At 34.9% G+C, this 17,026-nt stretch overlaps 1 long non-coding RNA gene across 1 annotated transcript in view; it reads left to right on the top strand.

Annotated features, from left to right (window-relative positions):
* LOC141571117 (uncharacterized) overlaps positions 1-17,026 on the top strand; it is a 191,590-nt gene that overhangs the window by 35,670 nt on the left and 138,894 nt on the right. The window lies entirely within an intron of this gene.

Genomic DNA, 17,026 nt, shown 5'->3' with positions numbered 1-17,026 from the left:
GCACAGAGTCCCAAATAAAGATGAAACCAAAGGTGCCCACATTAAGACATATCGTAATTAAAATGCCAAAGGTTAAAGACAAAGAGGGAATCTTAAAAGTAGCAAGAGAAGAGCACTTAGTTACCTACAAGGGAGCTCCCATAAGACTGTCAGCTGGTTTCTCAAAAGGAACTTTGCAGGCCAGAAGGGATTGGAACATAATACTCCAAGGGATGAAAGGCAAGGACCTCCAACTACGATTACTCTACAGAGCCAACCTATCATTTAGAATTGAAAAACAAAGAGCTTCCCAGACAAGAAACAGCTAAAGGATTTCATCAACACCAAACCAGTTCATAAGGAATGTTAGAAGGACTTAAGATGGAAAAAAAATAAAAAGGTAAAAAATATAAATGTTAAAATAGCAATAACTACATGTCTATCAATAATTACTCTAAATTTAAATGGATTAAATGGTCCAATCAAAATATAGGGTAGTTGGATGGATAAGAAAACAAGACCCTTACATATCTTGCCTACAAGAGACTCACTTCAGATCGAAAGACACATGCAGATTGAAAGTAAGGGGATGGAAAACAATATTTCATGAAAATGGAAAAGAAAAAAAAAGCTGAAGTGGATATACTTATACAAGAAAAAATGGACTTTGAAACAAAGGCTATAAAAAGAGACAAAGAAGGACTCCGTAATTCCACTTCTAGGTATTTATCTAAAGAAACCCAAAACATGACTTTGAATGAACATGTGCATCCATATGTTCATTGCAGTATTGTTTACAATGGCCAAGATGTGGAGGCAGCCTGGGTGTCCATCAATGGGAGAATGGATAAAGAGGAGGTGGTGCATATATACAATTGACTATTGCTTGGCCATGGAAAGATGGGTTCTTGCCATCTGTGGCAGCATGGACAGATGTAGAGGTATTGTGCTGAGTGGAGTATGTCAGGTAGAGAAAGACATGCAATGTGATTTCAGTTATATGTGGAATCAAAAGAACAAAATAAAATAGAAACAAACTCATAAATATGGAGAACATTTTGAGGATTGCCAGATGGGAGGGGCATTGGAGGTGAGTGAAAAATGGGAAGGAATTAAGAAGTACAAATGGATTGTTACACGGTAGTCATGGGGATTTAGGGTATAGTATAAGGAATAGAGTCAAGAATATTGTAATAACTATGTATGATGTCAATTGGGTACTAGGTTTATTAAGGTGATAGATGGGAGGGCTGTGGGGGGCAGGGTGTAAAAGGTGAAGTGATTAAGAAGTACAACTTGGTTGTTACAAAATATTCATGAGGATGTACATTAAAGTATCAGGAATATAGCGATAATATGGTAATAACTATGTATAGTGCCAGATGGGTACTAGACTAGTCAGTGGGATCACTTCTTAAATTATATAAATTTCTAAACACTATGCCATACACCTGAAATTAATATAAAATAATGTTGAATGTCAGCTGTAATTGAAAAAAAAATTTAAAAGGGGGAAAAGGTAAAGGGGAATAAGAGGTCCAGTTATAAAACAAGTAAGTCATGGGGATGTAATGTACAGCATAGGGAATATAGTCAATAATAATGTGATAGCTTAGTAAGGTGTTAGATGGTTGCTGGACTTATCATGGTGATCACTTCTTCAGGTATATAAATGTTGAATAACTAAGTGTACCCCTGAAACTAATATAATATTGTATGTTAGCTATAATTTAATAAAAATATTTTTAAAAAGGTAGTTTGTAGTACTATTCAAATGTCTTTCAGTCTAGTCCTTAGACAATTTATCTTGGATTCCTAGGAACAGGGATTCTATAAAATGGGGTAATCACAGCTATTCTTTTTAAGTCTAAGAATAATATAAATTTATAACTTTTGTGGGAACAAAATCCAAAGCATTGCTGGCAGCCCAATTAAAGCAAGTGGATCAGTGTCGGCAGCTATGTGTGTCACCAGGTGAGAGCTGGCAGCAATGAGAGTAACTGTGCTGACCCATCCAATCACAGCAGTGGCAGTTCAGCTAGAAATACAGGAAATGGAGAGTGGTAGAATTGCTGTAGTAGCAGAGCTGTCATCCACCAAAGAGAAGGTGTAAACTATCCTGGGCTCTATCTGGCAAAGGGAACATTCTTGTTATCTGTGAGGTAAAAATCAGAGCCAAAGACTGTTGTCAATGCCATGGTTGTTTTTTCTCAGATCCTTTGACTGCTGTCACAGCCTTTCACCACCCCTGAACCCAAGTTGCTGTGACCTTGGTAAGCAAGGTTTCATATGTGTTTAATTAGTAGTCTTAAGACCAGCTTCTTTCACAATCTCATTCCAAATTAAGCAAGGGCTTGAAAAGAGTAGTTCTGGATTTGGAAACACTTCTCAGTATACTCCACTTGGGAGCATTACTGGGCTGAGTTCATGGAAATGCTGAGAAAAGCCTTTCTGAATGGCCGCCTCATTGAAGTTGGTAGAATACTTTTTTTTTTCTTTCAACACTTTTCTTTCCTCCGCAGATTTCACCACAAATGGAATATACCTGTGCTCATCAAACATGCCCTAACACTTGTCCCCAAACATCCACAGAATGTATCACAGCAATGGGACATGTTGCTGGGTGCTGTCTTAGGAATGATTGAGTTCTAAGGCTTTACACTTTTCCCCTATCCAAGTAGAGAATTTTGTGCATGTGCTGTGCTGGGGGAAAAAAAAAATCTCTAACAAACTTCAGAAACATTAATAGATCTCTGAGCCTTTAACTTTGAGTCTATTTATACATTCCCCATGTTATTGCCTGCTCTGAGCTAAATAGAAAGATGCAGAGATGTGCCGTGTACAGACAACACCTGTTTTAAATATTGCAAATGGAATTAGGAACTGTAATCCTGGAACATTCTAACTGAAGACACCTGGAGGTTACTGTGGCAATTCAGGAAGACACACTCCAACATCTTTGGGAAAGTCTTAGAGGGACAGTTGTGTAGAGATACCGTCATCCAGAGGCAAAGAGACATAGTTTCCCTGTGGGAAGTTGTAGGCAGTCTCCTTACTAAGGTCAACGATAGGGATTTACACAAAGGAGTGTCAAAAGGGGCCATGAAGTTTTGTCAAAAAGTTCTGGAGAAACATCATGGAGGAGGAAACCCTTACACTATATGTTAAAGAATTTATAACTTCACCAAAACTTACTGAGACCAAGCAATAACATGAGCACAGAATAGAGGTGAGAGACAACATAGTGATAGAAAGGACCACAAAAAGTGCTGGAGATGCTCAAGGTGGATGGCAGGAGGAGCAGACAGTAGGCCTGAACTGGGAGCAGAGACCACAGTGTGACAGTCCTTACAGATCTCAGTAAGGAGCCTTCCTATGGTCATGGTGAAGGTGTGGCTTCAGCAGAGGGTGTTAAGCCAAGTGCAGACTCAGTTGTCTTTCCTCTCTTACTAGAGTGTGTAGAAGGAGTAGGGAAAGAGGGCATGGCAGATAGGGCCAGCAGGAAGAAGTAATCAGCACAGGGAAAGCCACACTGGTGAGGGAAGAGCAGATCCAATCCCAATTATGCCTTTCTTTGTTGGGTAAATAAGGGAACATTACTCTGTCGATCTATAAAATGAGTATAGCAAAGTCTAGACATCTCAGTTGCCATCCAGATCTTAAACTAGGCTCAGCTTTTTCCTGCCTCAGGACGTTTGCAGATACTATTCCCTCTGTCTGAAATACAAAATTATCTGTTTTCCATCTTTTGACTTTTATTCATCCTTGAGGTCCTAAGTTGAAAAGTCACTTTCTCAGAGTGGCTTTCCATGACTACCCTAGGCAGGTGAGTCCCCTTCCCATTTATTATTCTCTTTCCCTCTACCTTGCCAATCGTCTTTAAAATAGGTAGCATCATTTCTAATTATACTATTATTTATTTGTTCACAACAACCATTTCTTTTGTTTTCTAATGTACTCCCAGTGCTAGCTCACAGTAGTCATTCAACTAATTATATTTGAGTAGAGCTGCCACCTAAGCAGTGTGTTAAGCTCTATGGCCCAGAATATGTAAAGAATAGCATCTGGGTGGTAACCCGAGGTTTCTCATGTCCAATGTTGTCTTGGGAGTCCCACTGATGCTAAGATAAGAAAGCACATGTTATGAGTTGAATTGTGTCCCTCTGCAAAAGATATACCGAAGTCTTAATCCTCAGTACCTCAGAATGTGACCTTATTGGAAAATAGGATTTTTACAAAAGTACCCAAATTAAAATGATGTAATTAGCATGGGCTTTTATCCAATGTGATGTATATCTTAATAAGCAGAAATTCGGACACAGAGAAAGATATGAAGGGAAGACGATATAAAGAGAGACAGAGAGAAGATGGTCATCTATAAGCCAAGGGATGCCTGAGACTACCAGAAGCTAGGAGACATCCCTGGAACAGGTCCTTTCCTAGTGTCTTCAGGCGCACGGCCCTGTTGATTTTGGAGTTCTTCCTCCAAAAATAGAAGATAGTAAATGCTCCACGCACCCCACTGTGTGGTACTTTATTATAGCAGCCCTAGGAAACTAACAGATACCACTTCAGAGGGTGACTGAGGTTCTGGGGTTAAAAATGAGCCTGTGATACTCAGTTCTAGAGATCTAGAGGTTAATTTGACTCCATTTTTTTACCCACAAGCTGAGGCCTGGAGATGTTCTTGTGATCTAAGCCTTGTTTGTACTCCACTCCTGAAGAGTCTATATTCTGAACAGTGGGTGCTAAGGTGCATGTGGCCATTGGGAAAATGTCATCAACTGAGTTGCAAATCTTTGAAAATCTGGGCAGAAAGAATTAGTTTGTCGCTGTTCAGACCAAGAACACTGAAATTATACGGAGCAGAATGGAATAATTATGCTAAGAACAGTGACTACTTTTATACTAAATATAGGTAAAAGGATATTTACTGAGAAATTTTAATAAGTGCATTCTCTGAAAACTTCTTCAAGAATTAAATACCTGAATGAGATTTGCTGCTGAGAGAGAGAGAGAGAGAGAGAGAGAGAGAGAGAAACTAATCAGTGTTTCTCATCATTTTGTTTTTAAACTTGTCTCCATTTCTTCTCTCATGCTAACAATTAGTCTTTTAACTGGTACTCCCACAGCCTATTAAAATATACTCAGAGTCCAATCATGTAATGAAAGATATTTACTAACCACCTCTGCTCGTTTCTTCACACTTCTTCCAAGTGGCTATAGAGCCACTTCTAAATATAATTTTAATATTTTGTGAAATCCAGAAAATTATTTGTAAAATTTAAATTGTCAGTGCAGTTTCAGATCTGCTAATAATTTTTCAAACACAATATCTAGAAACTGTTTCTAATACCTGGTCCGTGTCTAGATTAGACATACTGTTAGTTCTAAGAAAAAGCAAATAAACAAGAAAGGAATGTATTTAATAAATAAAATTGAATAACTCTGACCCACATTTTTAGTTATGTTTTATATCTACATAGATTTAGCATACAATTTGGGGAAGGAGACTTTTAAAAATCTGTATGAGACATACACATTGTAGTTCCAGAAGTCTATGAAACCTTAAATACTTACCTGATAAATGTACAGGAGGGACAACTCGTGCAATGCTGCTCGCTTAGCGTATAGTCTGCCTTCTAGCAGTGCTTCAGACTAGGTCAAAGCAAGCTGATTTAATCTTGCTGTAGCTTTTGAGAAGTATAAATGTTAGTATCATTTATTGAGTGCTTATTATGGACCATACAATTTTCTAATACATTTATGTGGATTAGTCTCACCACAGTTTCCCCATAAAATATGGGTAATTATTTTACATATGAGAAAACTGAGGCATAGAGAAACAAAGGAATTTCACTTGGGCCGTACAATTGGTAAATGATAGAGCAGGAAGTTCTAAGTCCCAAAAACATTTGTGAATTCAAACACCGTGTTTTAAATCTGTGTTTCCAGAGGAAAAGGAAAAACTAGGAGGCAGTAATGTCAGACTCACATTAATAATGATATTTTTTCGACAAAAATTTTAATAATAAAATCATTTATAGAGTTCTATGTGAACAGGTAAACTAAGATTCCTGAGGGGGTGGGAAATCTGTGCTTCTGGATTATGTCAAGTTTTGTCTCTGTACAGTTCCTTTCCTGTTAACATGGGTACTATCATTACCACAGACTTCCTTACACATTCTTTTTTATTTTATTGTGTTAATAAACATATAACATGAGACCTTCCCTCTTAACACAGTTTTAAGGGTAGACTACAGTATCGTTAACTATCATTAACTACAAGCACAATGTTGTATAGCAGATCTCTAGAACTTTCTCATCTTGCATGACTGAAACATTATACCTATTGAACAGCAATTTCCCCATTGTCTCCTCCCCTCCAACTCCTGGCCACCAACATCCTACTTTCTGCATCTAAGAATTTGACTACTTTAAATCTCTTGTAAGTAGAATCACGCCGTATGTGTCTTTCTGTGGCTGGCTTATTTCACTTAACATTAATGGCCTCATTTCTATTAAGCCAAATGACAGGATGTCTTTCCTTTTTGTGGCTAAATAATATTTCATTACATGCGCATACAGAATTTTCTTTATCTACTCATCCATCAATGGACATTTAAGTTGTTTTCACCTTTTGGCTGTAGTGAACAATGCTTCAGTAAACACAGGAGTGCAGATAACTTTTTGAGGTCCTGATTTCAACTCTTATGGATAAATACCCACAAGTGGGATTGTTGGAACATATCGTAATTTTTATGAAGAATCTCCATTCTGTTCTTCCCAGTAACTGCACCTTTTTACATCCCTACCAAGAATGCACAGAGTTCCAATTTATTCACATCCTTCTCAGCACTTATTATTTTCATTTTGTTTGATAATGACCATCCAACAGGTGTGAGGTGATATTTCATTGTAATTTTGGTTTGTGTTTCCCTGATGAGTAGTGAGGCTGAGTACATTTTCATTACCTGTTATCCATTTATATGTCTTCACTGGAGAAATGTCTATTCAGTTCTTTGTCCATTTTTAAAATTAGGATGTTTGTATTTTGCTATTGACTTGTAGGAGTTCCTTTGATATTTTGCATATTAACCTTTTATCATATATTTGGTTTGTAAGTATTTTCTCCCATTTTGTAGATTGCCTTTCACTGCCGATTTCACTTTGCTGCTTTTCACTCTTTGATTCCTTTGCCGTGCTTAAGTATTTTAGTTTGATAGTCCCACTGTTTATTTGTGCTTTGATTACTTCTGCTTTTGGTGTCATAGCCAAGAAATCATTTCCAAGACCAATGTCATGAAGTTTTTCCCTTATGTTTTCTTCCAAGAGGTTTACAGTTTTAAGTCTTATGTTAAAGTCTTTTATCCATTTTGAGTTGATTTTTGTATGTGGTATAATGAGTCCAATTTCATTATTTTGCATGTGGATATCCAGTTTTACCAGCATCATTTGTTAAAGTGACTATCCTTTCTCTACTGTGTATTCTTGCCATCCTTGTATAAATGCCATTTGGCACATTGAAGTATAAGCGTGGACTTGTTTTGGGGCTCTCTATATAGTTCCATTGGTCTTTATGCTAGTACTATACCATTTTGATTACTGTAGCTTTCTAATGTGTTTTAAAACCAGAAGTGTGAGGCATCCAGTTTTGTCTTTCTTTCACAAGATAGTTTGTGGCTATTTGGTATCCTCTGTAGTTCTATATGAATATGTGGATTGTTTTTCTGTTTCTGTAAAATAAAAATAAAAAAAGTGAAAAAAAAGCACTGGGATTTTTATGGGGATTACACTGAATCTGTAGATCACTTTGAGAAGCATGAACATTCTAACAATATTAAGTCTTCCAATCCATGAACACGGGGTATATTTCCATTTATCTGTATCTTCTTTAATTTCTTTCAACAATGCTTTGTAGTTTTTGGTGTATAAGTTTTTGCCTCTTTGGTTAAGTTTATTCCTATGTATTTTATGCATTTTGATGTTATTACAAATGAGATTTGTTTCTTAATTTCATTTTGCATTATGCATTGTTATTGTGTAAAAATGCAACAGATTTTTGCATGTTGATCTTGTGTCCTGCCACTTTATTGGATTTGTTTATTAGTTCTAACAGTGTGTGTGTGTGTGTGTGTGTGTGTGTGTGTGTGTGTTTGTGTGTCTCAGAGTAAGAGGCTGGTGAACTGCTCAGGAATAGACTTTGAAGGGATAATATTTTGTTGAGATCATGTTAGTTTGAGTATGAAGCTTAGCATTGCAAGACCAGAACTTTTAATTGTAGGATATAAAGATGTAGCTATGCACTGTTCTCTTATAATGACTAAAGAGTAGGAAGCATTTTGGGACTATTCTACAAATCACATGACATTAATAATCAAGATGGCATGATGGCAAGAAATCTGATCTGCAGGCTTATTTTGTTTGGCTAGCAATGTTGTTGTTGTTGGTAATGAGAATTCGAGTGTTTTCCGTGGAGACTTGTATTCTCTTATTTACCACTGTTCCTGTTACCCTCCATTATTTGACACTGCCTCACTTACTTCTATAACCTGCCTGTTCTCCTGTACATACTAAAATTTGTGACTCTTGACTTATAATGTTGTTGCAACAAAAACAAATCAATTCCAAATTCAAATAAATGACCTTAGAAACAAACTTTACAGCCCATAAGTTGATTGGACAGGGATTTTTTTAAGACATGCCAATAAAACACACAGGAAACTGGATATTTAGGTCAGGAGAGAGCGTTTTAGGATTTGTAGTAGTAGCTAGCTAGCTAGGGCTCTTCCTTCCCAAGATAACTTGAAAACCAAAATAGGCTTAATAACATTTTTTTTTTAGAGAAGTTGAGCAATTATTTAAGAAAGAATATTGGTTTATAAAAAGGGATTTATGAATTTTTAAAAAAATGTTTACTTTTTCCATGTAAAACTTTGATCCATTATCCCTATTCTGCAACACTATGTGCCACACCATTGACCAGAAAACTCTCATTAATTAGTCTCAGTGTTTTTCAAACTGATCATCCATTGGCAGATTCTTATTCTTCAACTTCTTCTTTTTCTGAAGCCTCCATATTGACAACACTCCTATGGCTACATCAATTGCTGTGATAGTCTGGTTGATGCACAATGGGTAACGATATATACCGTTTACGTTGATTCAAATGAAAGATAACTTTGATCCTTTAATTCCACCTGGGAGAGCATACCATCTTCTAGTAGAGACATGGGTGGCAAAATGGCCATATTAATGGCATATTTACAAGCCATCTATGAAATGGTTATATTTGCATATGGTGGATATCTTCAGTTTTAGCTCAGGAGTTTCATTTCATTTCAGATACTGTATGTGACATTACTTATTTTAGCAGTGCAGAGTGGAAAAGTGAGAAAAGGAGAATCTTTGCAGTTTCATGGGTACTCATAACAATCATTTCCTGCATTGCGATGTTGGGCAAGTTTATATCATCATTGGTCCTTATTTTCTCAAATATAAAAAAGTGGCATACTAATGCTGTGTTCAATGGGCTATTGTAAAAAATAAATAGATAATACATCTAAAAGTGCTTAGCATATAGAGTTGTGAAATGTAGTTTTTCTACCTTCAGAGTGAATCATTTTCCGAATCTATCCCCAAATTAGGGAGTGGGAACAATGCTAGTGAGAGACTTACTGGTGTTTCCTCAGCATTAATTGAGGAACATGTTTAAATATAAACCTCTCACAAAGGTAATTATTTTCTATAATATTTATGGTATAATTGAGCAGTATATTATATGCCATAAATTATGGCTTAAAAATGTCTTTGTCTGCATTCCAAATTACCATTTATATTTCTATGGGCAAATGCATTCCAGGTTTTAAATAATCAACCGGGAAAAAGAAATTTTATATCACAGCCTACTCATAAATCAAGAGTACTAATAGTGTTTAATTTTTTACCTTCTTCTATCTAAGATTTTAAATTCCTCCAGAATAGTATCCAGCAGTGATTAATAACGTGTTTTGTTCACAGCAGGTTCTCAGTAAATGCTTTTTCGTTTACGTTGATGTTTACATTAAGAGTTAAAGGAAACCGACTGTGGCAGGCAGATTGGAGTTTAAAAATAGCCCCAATTCATCCCCTCCCTGTATCTATACCTCTTATAATATGACTTTGTAGCTTCTTCTTCAAGAATTAGGATCTCTTTCCCTATTTACAGAATCTGTGCTGGCCTTATGATTTGCTCTGACCAATAGAACATGGATGACCAATAGAATAAGTGATGATATGCCAGTTCTAAGTCTAGACATTAAGAGGTCTTTCCTGCTTTAATACTTTCTAAAAACTCTGCCACCACCCCTTAAATAAACTAGGACTAGCCTGCTGGAGGATGACAGAACGTGTAAAGAAAGTCCAGTTGTCCCATTTGAGGTCATTCCATACTAGTTTATAGCCAGCTGACCTCTAATATGCAAAATAGCCCAGTCTAGAGCTGCCTACTCAACCTATAGCTGACCACAGAGACATAGGTAAACCCAGCCAAGACCAGAATAACTTCAAACCTGACTCTTAGGCTCTTGAGAAGAAATAAATGCTTGGTGTTTGAAGCCACTGAGTTTGGGGTTGGCTTGCACCACAGAAATAACTAACTGGTATACTAACTAAGTAGGGTTTGAGCAATGAATAGGAGCTAGTTCAGGAAGTACTGTGGTATGGTTTCAGTGGTGATCAAAAAGGAAAATGAGTTCAATATTTCAGAATGATAGCAAAGAAAAAAAAAAAAAGAAAGCGAGAAAAGAAGAAAAAAGAAAAAAAATCCCTAGATTACTCAATTTTAGAAAAAAGTAACCAGGAACAAAACTTTAGGCACTGATCTGGGTAAAATAAAAGGAATGTACATATATGTATATTTTTCAAGTACTTACAGAAAGCCTGAGGATCTCAAGAAATACCAAATACCTATTAAAAATTAGAAGGCCAGGAAATATGTGTACCACGTTTCTAAAGCTCAGGCATTCAAACAAAATGCTGCTTGCATTACTGGCAATAAATATGCAAGGGGCTATTCTGGAGGAAAGCATCTTTTGAAAAGAAAAAGGACTGCCCAAGAGAAGCAATAAGGGAGCTCAGGAAACATGGGCAGTCAGATGCAAACTCAAAAGTAAACAGACCCCTCCCAAATAAAATCTTTAAAGCTTTCTCTACAAGCAACAGCAAAGCCCATAATATCCAGTTCTTTAAATAAATTAGGGAAAGGAAGCCCGCCAAGAACAGTGAGATGGATATGGTGCAAAAGATTCGTGGAAAAAATGGGAAAGGAGACAGCAGAGACACAATTAACTCTTGGCCTCAGTCAATCCTGAGGAAGACCTCAGGGAGTTTCCCACTCTGCAATTGTCTTCTGACTGAGACAGGTCAGAGGTAAGAGAACAAATAATGCTAAGAGCAACAAGATGCGCTAGGTAAATTGGCAAACTGTAGGTCGATCATTTGTACATTGGCATCCTGGCACCCAATGCAGTATTTTGCAGAAACTGAAGTGTAAGAAGAACTTTTCCCAACCCAAATGTGGAACTGTAATAGAGACTCTCAAAGGGCGTTTGATTTTATATGTGGACAATTGGCAGAAACTATGTAAAAGAGTGGGATGCCATGATATTTATGTAAAATATAGTAGAATTATTGATTGAGATTGTTGTTCAAGCTGCTGTAGAAGCTGGTATAAGGGTTCGCCATGATTTCACAAGATCTTAAGTTTGGTGCTTTGAATTGTGAGCTGTTGGCCTCAAGGACTTATTAACAGCATTTTCAAGTCAGAAATAAAAATGAAAAGTGAACTCAAACTATGACCCTGACCCAAACTTCTCTTTGGGGAGAGCCTCGGCTCATTTGGTGTGAGTTAAACTGAGTGGTTCCTAGGAGGAAGGAGATGAAGTCTGAAGGTAAAAGGGAAGAGAAAAAAATGTGGTCTTCCTGAGATTGGTGAAAATTCCCCAAGATTGAGAGAAGCAAGTGGGTTTGGACAGTTTCCACAAATAGCAGAAAGGACCTGGACTGGGAAGAGGAGAGGGGAAATGGCTGCAGGGTACAAATGTAGGTTAGCTGTTGAACTGTGTATGAGGTGTTGAGAACATTAGAGATTATTTCAGTGCTTAGATCTGGGGTTGACAAACAGGACCACTGGGGCAGACAACTCGAAGTTCCCATCAAGTGACATGCCTGCGGGTGGCAAGGTCAGGTTTGAGAACCATCTGCTAATCAGGAAGATAGCGCCAAGGGTAATTTCTCCGTAGGAAGAACTTGCCTCATGCCTTCATTTTGGTTGTCCAATAATCATTAAAATGCAATGCCTCAACTATCTGGAGTGGGATTCAGAATTTAGATATATGACATTTATTGTGATGAGTATTCCCAGAAAAATGCTTAACTTACTCCTACAACTCATCAAAGTGAAATCAGGGGGGAATATTTGTTTTAAAATAGAAACCATCGTTGATCCATTTGAATTATTTGACTAGGAAAATAGGCCTGAGAAAAATCAGCAAATTTAATTTATTTAGCTGTTTTAAAGACCTTTGCCAGAATTCTATGACAAGAGCTATTTAATATTTATTTTCTATTTTGAATTATGAAACATTTCATATATCCTGAAAAGGTCAGAACATGAGATAACAGAAACCCAAATACTGACCACCCAGACTTAACAGATGTTAATATTTTACTGTATTTGCTCAGATCCTATTTTTAAAAATAAATTAAAATATTTTACATGGAGCTAAAGTCTCAACTCCATTTTTTTCATCTCTTGTTCCCTAGAGGTAACCACTATTCTGAACTTGTACAAACATTGTTTTACATTTGATTATCTACACATGCATCCATAAAAATATATTGTATTATTTTGTGTGTTATAAATTTTTTTCCAGACTGGTATCATTTTTATAAAATTTTATATATCTATTCACTTATAATTTTTAATTTCTTCCATATCTGTGAATCTGTTCTTTTATTCCTAATGTTTTTTGTTTTTTTCCCCCTCTCCATTTTCTTTCCTTCATTTAAAAGCAATTATGAGTCTGCTTTATATATTTCACAGGTCTCCTCAAATAGATACTTGTTTAACAAATTTACTTGTTTTATATTTGTTGTTTTTTCTTAATTATTGTGTTTGTTCTTTTTGCTTTCTACATTTATACTTTATTGTTGACTTTTATTCTCTGCTCTTAACTCTCTGGACTATGTGTGATACTCCTTTATACCTAGCGTGCATGGACCCTATTTAAACATACAAATGAGCAACAAAATTATAATAAATAAATTAATATATAATAAATGTATATATTCAATTATAAAGCATATTTTGTTGCAACTATTTTTCTACAATTATCAACTTCCAAATATAATTATCTCTTGACTATGCTTATTACAAATATAATACTAAGTGAAGTGTTTCTCAGTAGTAACAATATCAACCTTTTGGGCTATACAATTCTTTTGGTGAGGAGTCACTTTTTGTGTTGTTGAATGTTTTGCAGCATCCTTGCCTTTACTTACTAGATCCCAATCTTACCCTCCAACTCCTGCTTCAGTTGTGACAACCAAAAATGTCTCCAGATATCCATTGGGTGACAAAATTGCCCTTGATTGAAAAACCACTGATCTAGTACATTGCACTTTGTATTTCATCCTGCTAATTCTGTTGTGTAATTTCCAAAATCTTAGAGGTGACTATCTTCTCTAGGTCAGAGTAACATTTTTTTTTTAAATTAAAGTTTATAAGTTTATTGGGGTGACAGTTGTTAGGAAAGTTACATAGATTTCAAGTATACAATTCTGTAATACATCATCTATATATCACACTGTGTGTTCACCATCCAGAGTCAGTTCTTTTTCCATCACCACGTATTTGACCCCTTTTACCCTCATCTACCACACCTCTCCCCCTTTACTCTCTGGTAACCACTAAACTATTGTCTGTGTCTATGACTTTTGTTTCTTCATGTGTTTGTCTTTTTCTTTTGTTGTTTTCAGTTTTATATACAACATACCAGTGAAATCATATGGTTCCTGACTTTCTTTCTGACTTATTTCACTTAGCATAATAATCTCGAGATCATTTAATTCTCTTAATTTAAAAGTGAGCCCGATATTGAAATCCTCAAAAAAGCCAATGAGTAATCAAATGTAGTTTTCCTATTGCCCTTTTATGCTCTACTCAAAACAGTATTGTACAACATTATAACCTTCAGATTTTATTACATGAGTTTTAGCACACAGCTTAAGAGATGAATTATTTTTCACATATCTAAGGATGCTAAGATCTGCTCCATTTTGAGAGGTAGTAAACAACTTTCCCAATAGCTAAGTTTCTCTTATACATGGGGGAAGTGATCGGAAACTGTAAATTCTATCTCCTGTTATTTGCCATGATGCTATCATTTTACACCTTCATTACTTCATTTGAGGTGATTTTAATAGATAAATTCCATGGCTTTTGATGCCATCATTAAAGCAGGCTGGCAAATTGTTTGGACAAAGATTTCTTCTAATTTTGCTACCCCTGAATTTTTTCCACTCAGGAAATTGTTTTCTCTTAATATTAAAACATATATCTAGACCTGTATCTTTTTTGTTTGTTTGTTTATCCAGAAATACTTACTATTTTTACTTGGAACTTAGCTCTTAATCATTCACATGCTACATTGGCTATCATTACCTCTACTCATTTTTGTTTTTCTCTGTATTCTTTGAGAACTGGAAACTTTATTTTTCTTTATCAGCTGATTTTTTTGTAATGTTCATTCTGTTCTTTACATCTCACATGTTTGAGCAATGTTGATGCTCTAGTATTTTTATTTTTTTTAAATATTTTAAATTATTTTTAATTATATAAGTAATATATACATTTATTTTTAGTTTATAAATATTTGGGGATTTTTTTTAGATGTCTTTCTGTTTAGTAGTTCTAATTTAATTCCATTTGTGTTTCTATGACTTGAATCATTTTAAATTTATTGACAATTGTTTTATGGCACAAACTATGGTTTATAGTGTTGGTAAACATTTTATGTGCACTTTAAAGGAATTAACATTCTGCTGTTATTGAGTATGGTGTTCTATAAATGTCAAGTTGGTTGATAGCATTGTTCAAAACTTCAGTGTCCTTACTAAATTTCTATTTAAATATTCTCCCAATTATGGAAAGAGGGATATTGAAATATATGACTGTTATTGTAGATTTGCCTATTTCTCCATGCAATCCTATCACTTTTGGCTTCATATATAATGAAGCTTTGTTATTAGGTGAATAAACATTATTATATCCTCTTGAAGAATTGTGCCATTTGTCATTATGAAATTACCTTCTATACCCCTGGCAGTATTTTTTGGTTCTGAATTCTGGTTGGCCTGATATTAACATAGCTACTCCACCTTGAATTTAATTAGTATTAGCATGGTAGAAATTTTTTCTATCTTTTTACTTTTAACCTATTTTTGTCTCCACTTTGAAATAGGAAGGATACAATTGGTTCTCTTTTTTGTTCAAACCGATAACTTCATCCTTTTCATTTGGTTATTTAAATTAGTTACATTTAGTGTTACTATTAATATTGTTAAAGTTAAGTATATAATCTTGTTATTTGTTTTGCATATATCCTATTTGTTCTTTGTTCCAGTTTTCCTAATTTTCTGACTTTTTAAAATGTATGCATATTTTTATAAATCTATTATATCTTTTTTGTAGCTTATTAGTTCTGTGTTTCCCGGAAAATAATACCTAGCTAAACAATCAGCTCTAATGTGTTTTTTGGAGCAAAAATTAATATAAGACTCGGTCTTATTTTACTATAAGACCGGGTCTTTAGAATATAATATAATATAATATAATATAATATAATATAATATAATATAATATAATATAATATAATATAATATATATAACATAATATAATATATATAACATAATATAATATATGTAACATAATATAATATATATAATATAATATAATATTATATAACATAATATAATATATAATATGTAAGACGGGTCTTATATTAATTTTTGCCTCAAAAGATACATTAGAGCCGATTGTCTGGCTAGGTTTTATTTTCAGGGAAACAGGGTTATAACTGTCATTTTAGTGGATTACAATATACATCTTTAGTTTATTACACTATCCTTCAAATGATATTGTACCACTTCCCATGTTATACAAGAGGCTTAAATTAAATCTTCATTTCTTCCCTCCTGAGCTTTCTATATTGTTGTCAGGCATTTACCTTTACATATTATTTTTTATAAGCTTTATAAGCTCTTCACTAAATTATTGTTTTTATTTAAATAATGCGTTATCTTTTAAAGAGATTGACATAACAAGAAAAAAAGTATAGATTTCCCATGTAGTTAACATTTCCACTGCTCTTCTTTTTATAGGCACAAATTTCCATCTGGTGTTATATTCCTTCTGCTTAAACTGCTTCCTTGGATATTATTTTGTAGTGTGAGTCTTCTGGTGATCAAGTAAAAAAAAAAATCTTTATGTAATCTTTATTTTGAAAGATCCTTTTGCTGAATGTGGAATTCTAGGTTGACATTTTTTTCATTACTTAATAGATGTTGCTCTGCTGTCATCTCATTTACATTGTTCCTGAAAAGGAACATCATTCTTGCCTGTGTTCCTGATATATAAGCGCCCCCCCACCCCCACCCCACCACCTCTGGTTGCTATTAAGATTTTATTTCTACCACTGGCTTTGAGCAATGTAATATGATGTACCTTGATATAGCTTATGTTTCTTGTGCTTCGGATTTGTGGATCTTCCTGGATCTATGAATTTATCATTTTTATCATATTTGGAAAAGTTTGGTTATTATTTATTCAAATAATTTTCTGTCACTATCCCTCCCCTCTTCAGAGACACCAATACCATATTTATTAACTGCGTGAAGTACTTCCACAGCTCACAGATATACCTTTTTTTACTCTCTGTGATCCTTTTTTGGTAGTTTCTGTTGTATGCCTCCAAGTTCATTGATCCTTTCCAGCATATTTTCAAA

Source organism: Rhinolophus sinicus, chromosome 16 (assembly GCF_057876585.1).
Source record: "Rhinolophus sinicus isolate RSI-liver-muscle chromosome 16, RSI-T2T, whole genome shotgun sequence".
NCBI classification, from domain to species: domain Eukaryota; kingdom Metazoa; phylum Chordata; class Mammalia; order Chiroptera; family Rhinolophidae; genus Rhinolophus; species Rhinolophus sinicus.
The sequence above is the reverse complement of the archived record's forward strand: the minus strand, read 5'-3'. Positions and strand labels throughout refer to the sequence as shown.